Genomic DNA, 6,165 nt, shown 5'->3' on the forward strand with positions numbered 1-6,165 from the left:
ATTTTATAATGGCATAAAATATTTTAAATATGATTTTTCAAAAAAGTATCTTTAATTTAAAAATTACAATAAAAAATTTAAATTAAATTTCTTACAAAATAAAAGTATCTGGACAAAAAAAAATTAAGATGAAAATTTCGAATGGTATTCTTATTTGATCGGAAAATAATTCTAGATGACCAATAAATTACCACTTGTAACTCTCATTTTTTTTTAAATAAAAAAAGATATTTCACCAACCATCACTTTTATTTGAAAAATAACATTTATTTCTATTTGTTTTAGCAAAAGTCACTTTTTAGCAATTTCCATGTTAATGATGTGGTATAATAGATCATGTTAATTTTCATTTTTTAGATTTTTACTTTTAAATTTTTTAGATTTTTACTTCTCAATTTTTTATGTTAATTTTTAACATGATCTAATTTTTAACATCTATATTTTCATGTTAATTTTTACTTCTCAATTGTTTAGATTTTTACTTCTCAATTTTTTGGATTTTTAATTTTCATTTTAATTTAGCAATAAAAGAAGATTTTTACTTTTTAGCAATTTTTAATTTTCATTTTTTATTTTAGTTTGATTAATTGACAATTGAGATTAAAAAAAATAATTAACATGATCTACCATGTTTCATAAGTGCTAAAAAAATCTAGATGAATAATAAAAACAAATGTTTTAGATCCACAAAAAAAACTCCATAATTGTACCTATAATGATGTAGTATAATATACGTCAACTCTTGATTTACTATATATTTAATGATATGAGGCCCAATTGGCTTGCCACATCATTGTGGGTGAAAGTGTGGGTCTATAGGACTGCTTGAACAATAAACTATCACGTGTAACTCACACTTTTTTTTATTATATAAAAAAAATAAATTTCACCCACTAGCACTTTTAATAGAAAAAAATATTTATTTCTCTTTGATTTTAACAAAAGTCACTTCTTAACTATTTAAACCAAAAAGAATTATTTTTTATTTTAATTTGCTTAATTGACAATTGAAATTAAAAAAAAATAAATAATAGAATCCATTATGTTTGGCAATTGTTAAAAAGGCCATTCAATTTTTTTAAATATTTTTTCCTTTTGTTAAAAAATATATTTTTATTAAAAAATTTATTATTTAAGTCATTATAGTTTAGAAAGATATAAAGAAAAATTTATAAAATTTAAAGTAAAAAATGACAAAAAAATAAAAATATAAACTTTTAATTGCGATTAATAATTTGAATATATGTATTTAATAACAAATTATGTTTAAACCAATGATATTATGACACATCATTATAACATATGTGAATATTGATCTCATTTTAATTGTAGTAACATAATTTTAAAAAGAATTTAAATTTAAAATTTTATTTTATAATTTAATAAAAGATGCATAAATTAAGAAATAAATATTGATCTTATTCTGGTAACATAATTTAAAAAAGAATCTAAATTTAAAATTTTATTTTAAGAATATAAAATGAATTTATAGACCAATCATATTGTGACACATATTAACAAAAATTAAACAAAATCAAAAAAATAAATAAATTTGCAACTTTCAGCTTTAATAAAATGACAATATTTTAAAATTATAATAGTACATAGATTTTGTATGAGATTCTGAAACACTTATAATATCTCTTCTTAAAAGCATTTTTTTATAAAATATATAAATAATCTCAACATAAAGCAAAAATTATGAGCTATCATTATAATTTGAAATTTATATTGTACCAATTTTAAATTTAAATTAGTAGATTACTTTTTATATTTAGTGACCCTCAAATTTAAATTTTGAAATGGATTACTATTTTTTTAGATTTGATATACTTTTCATTTAAAAGGCATAAATTAAGAGATATTAATTTTTAATTTATTTTATTTTATTTTATTTTACTTTTGCTTGAATAAGAGCTAACCAATAGAAGATTTTTTTTAATTTTTAAAAATTAAAAAATTGAAAAATTAAGATTGGGATATTGAAAATCCCACAAGACTAGTGGATTAGAAACCTCATTTTCCTTATATAATATTTTTGCTTGAATAAGAGCTAGCCAATAGAAGATTTTTTTTAACTTTTAAAAATTAGAAAATTAATATTGAAATATTGGAGCTTCCACAAAACTTGTAATTCCTTAGATAATATATAAATAAAGGAGTTTTTTTTGATAAATTCACTTTCTAAGAGTTTTATTCCATCCAACCCATATTCTTTTTGACTATTCCATTACGTCCTATTAGAGATAAGAAGACCAAAATACCCTTTTCATCTACTTATGTTCCATTTAGTTCACATTATTTTCTTATGTTTCAATAAGTCTTATGGGTGACATAATTACCAAAATACCCCTAATGTGAATGTTCACACCATCAATGTGAATATTCATTTCGTCAATGTACACGGGCCCGGCCCATGTCGATCCTCGTGGGTGCCTGGAAAAATTCGAGTCGAGCCAGGGCGGGCCCGATCCATTGACAATGTGAATATTCACATTGACATGTTAACATTCACATTAATAGGAGTGTAAAATTAGCCCGCGTCCCGTGGCGGCGCGAAACTCGCCCGTGGCCCATGAGTGGCCTAGGGCGGGACCGGTCCAGCCCGTTGACAATGTGAATATTCACATTGACATGTTAACATTCACATTGATAAGAGTATAAAATTGGTCCGCGCCCATGGGCGGCCAAAAGCTCATCCACGGCTCGGGGCGGGCCCGGCTCGGCCCGTTGACAATGTGAATATTCACATTGACATGTTAACATTCACATTGATAGAAGTGTAAAATTAGCTCGCACCCGTGGCTGCCAAAAACCCGCCCACGGCCTGTGGGCGGCTCAAGGCGGGCCCGGCCCGGCCTGTTGACAATGTGAATATTCACATTGATATATTAACATTCACATTGATAAGAGTATAAAATTGGCCAGCGGCCTAGGGTGGGCCCGACCCGGCCCGTTGACAATGTGAACATTCACATTGACATGTTAACATTCACATTGATAGGAGTGTAAAATTAGCCCGTGCCTTGTGACTGTCCGAAACCCGCCCACGGCCCGTGGGCGGCCCAGGGCGGACCTGGCCATTTTTTTTTAATTCTTTTTAATTTTTTCTACCAAAATTTTATTATTTTCCACAAAAAAAGACATTAGGCCTTGGCGCAGGCCGGGCCTCGGACCGAGCCTTGAATGGGCTTTAACCAGGCCGATGGGCCGGCCGGGCTTCAAAGTGATGGCCCAGGCCCCAGCCTAGGGTCTCGGACTAAGCTTGAGCCTGGGCCTAAACGAGCCTTTCCCGAGCCAAGTAGGGCCGGCCCACGGGCCAAAAAATTAGGCCCAGGCCCTAGCCCTAGCACAAGGGTATTCGGGCTTTGGACGGGTCGATGGATCGAGCCTCGGGTCGGGCCGGTGGGCCTGAGCCTAGCCTCGAGCATAGGTCGGGCTTGGGCGGGCCTGGCCATTTTTTTTAATTCTTTTTAATTTTTTCTACAAAAATTTTATTATTTTCCACAAAAAAATACATTGCGCCTCAGGCGGACTAGGCCTCGGACCGAGCCTTGAATGAGCCTTAAACGGGCCGATGGGCCGACCCGGGCTTCAAAGTGATGACCTAGGCCCTAACCTAGGGTCTCGGACATACTCGGGCCCAGACCGAAACGAGCCTGCCCCCGGCCGTGGGCGGGCTTCGGGCAGCCCACGGACCGCGGGCCAATTCTACATTCCTATCAATATACATTTTAACATGTCAATGTGAATATTCACATTGTCAACGGGCCGGGCCGGACAGGGCCTACCCCTGGCCGCAGGCAAGCTTCGGGCAGCAGGCAAATTTTACATTCCTATCAATGTTAATGTTAACATGTCAATGTGAATATTCACATTGTCATAGGTCAGGCCAAGCCCGTCTCGGACTGCGGTAGGGCTTCGGGCCGCCCACGGGCTACGGGCCAATTTTACACTCTTATCAATGTGAATGTTAACATGTCAATGTGAATATTCACATTGTCAACGGGCGGGGTCGGGCCCGCCCTAGGCCGCTGGCCAATTTTATACTCTTATCAATGTAAATGTTAACATGTCAATGTGAATATTCATATTGTCAACAGGCCGAGCCGGGCCCGTCCCGGGCCACCCATGGGCCATGGACGGGTTTCGGGCAACTACGAGGCGCGGGCTAATTTTACACTCTTATCAATGTGAATGTTAACATGTCAATATAAATATTCACATTGTCAACGGGCTGGGCCCCCTCGGGCCGTGGGCAGGCTTTTGGCCGCCCATGGGCCGCAGGCAAATTTTATACTCTTATCAATGTGAATGTTAATATGTCAATGTGAATATTCACATTGTCAACGGCCCGGACCGGGCCCGCCCCAGGCCGCCCATGGGCCACGGGCAAGTTTCGCGCCGCCACGGGACGCGGACCAATTTTACACTCCTATTAATGTGAATGTTAACATATCAATGTAAATATTCACATTGTCAACGGCCCGGGCCAGCCCCGGCTCGCGGGCGGGTTTCAGGCTGCCCACGGGCCAATTTTACATTCATACCAATGTGAATTTTAAAATATGAATGTTCACATCATAAAATTGCTAACCGTTCAAAAAATATTTATAATGGTATCAAAATTAAATATAAGGGCATAAGTGTCCAAGAAAATAGTATAAATCAAGAAAAAAGACTTTATGGAATAAAACTATACATACATGAAACTAAATGGGTTAAAAAATTCCTTCATGAATTTCTTGGGTTAAAACACTTCTAAATGGAATTTGTCAATAAAAATCCCTATAAATAACTAATTTGCAATAAATAAAAAAAAGAAAGAAAAATGAAATATTTTTTTTTCAGGTAATTAAGAAATAAAGTAGTGTACAATTTAATTAAATTATAATTACGTATTATATTTCTTTTCTTTCATAAAATATTGCTTCAATAGTCATCCTAACCAACTAGTACTTTTTGGGTTTGGTTATTTTGTTTTGGTTGATTGCTCTTTGGTTTAGTGTTAGCACGTCAAGTTTGCTTGTCAAGGACCTGGTGGGTAGCATGCTGTGAGATCTATTGGCGACTTGTCCCGAACTTATTTTGATAATTTAAATTATTTATATTTTAAAATTTATTAAATATATTATTCACACAAAAAATTAAATTAATAGAATATGTGTAATTTCATGATTAAGTCTTAACTATTTTAAAATAAATTATTAAAATTATTCTAACTGTTTATTTATGTATTTATTTTTTTGAAAACTAATGTGCTTTTGTTTTAAATCTATAGATATTCAATTAATCTAATTTTTTTTTTCTGATAAAAAATAATATATAAAACAAGTTTTGAAAATTTATGCCAGGTAAATGTTTCTAGACAACAATAAAATGTTACAATACAGGTTCCTTTAGCACTTGCAGGTTCCTTTAGCACTTACATGGTGTGTGGTTACCCATCATCACAAAAAAATACAAATAAATAAAGTGTAGCAAACAGTAGAATAGGTTGGATGAAGAGGCTGCATATACCTTTTGTCACACTTTACTTTTGCCTCACCTCACTTGTCGCAGCTAATTTGCAACACTTACGGAATATTGGCGACAGCACCGTGCCATCGCTAAAAAAATAAATAAATAAAAAATTTGAGATTTTTAGTAGTATCAATACTTTTGTGTTGGCAAGCCAAAGATTGAAGCATATGCTTTATTTAATTTGTCACTAGATTTAATTTTATCTTCCATATGTATCTATTCAATAAAGGCCATACATATGTGTAAAATTTATTATATTTGAAAATCATGAAGCCTATCATGCCGTTCAAAATATCAAATAAGATGAGAAGGGTTTGAGTGAAGTATTCTTGTAACATATAGCAACCTTTCTTTCACAAATAAGAAGACAATGGAATTGCAGCCTCCATACTTGTAATCAAACTCCCGACATGCCATCCCAGTTTTATTTTGACCTTTTGGAGTCATCTTCCTAATAAAAGGCATATATTTCAAAATCAAATCACATGTTTTCTAAAATGATAAAATCAAAATCTTTTCTTAAAAGCACAATTATAAGATTACCTAACACAACTCATCACAATGTTAGATGACAGCACCTATTTTCAAACTACAGACATTCATCAATTTTAAAAGTCAAATTTTTTCTACAGTTTCCAGTCC

Source organism: Camellia sinensis, chromosome 7, assembly GCF_055761805.1.
Source record: "Camellia sinensis isolate YWXY chromosome 7, ASM5576180v1, whole genome shotgun sequence".
Lineage (NCBI taxonomy): Eukaryota > Viridiplantae > Streptophyta > Magnoliopsida > Ericales > Theaceae > Camellia > Camellia sinensis.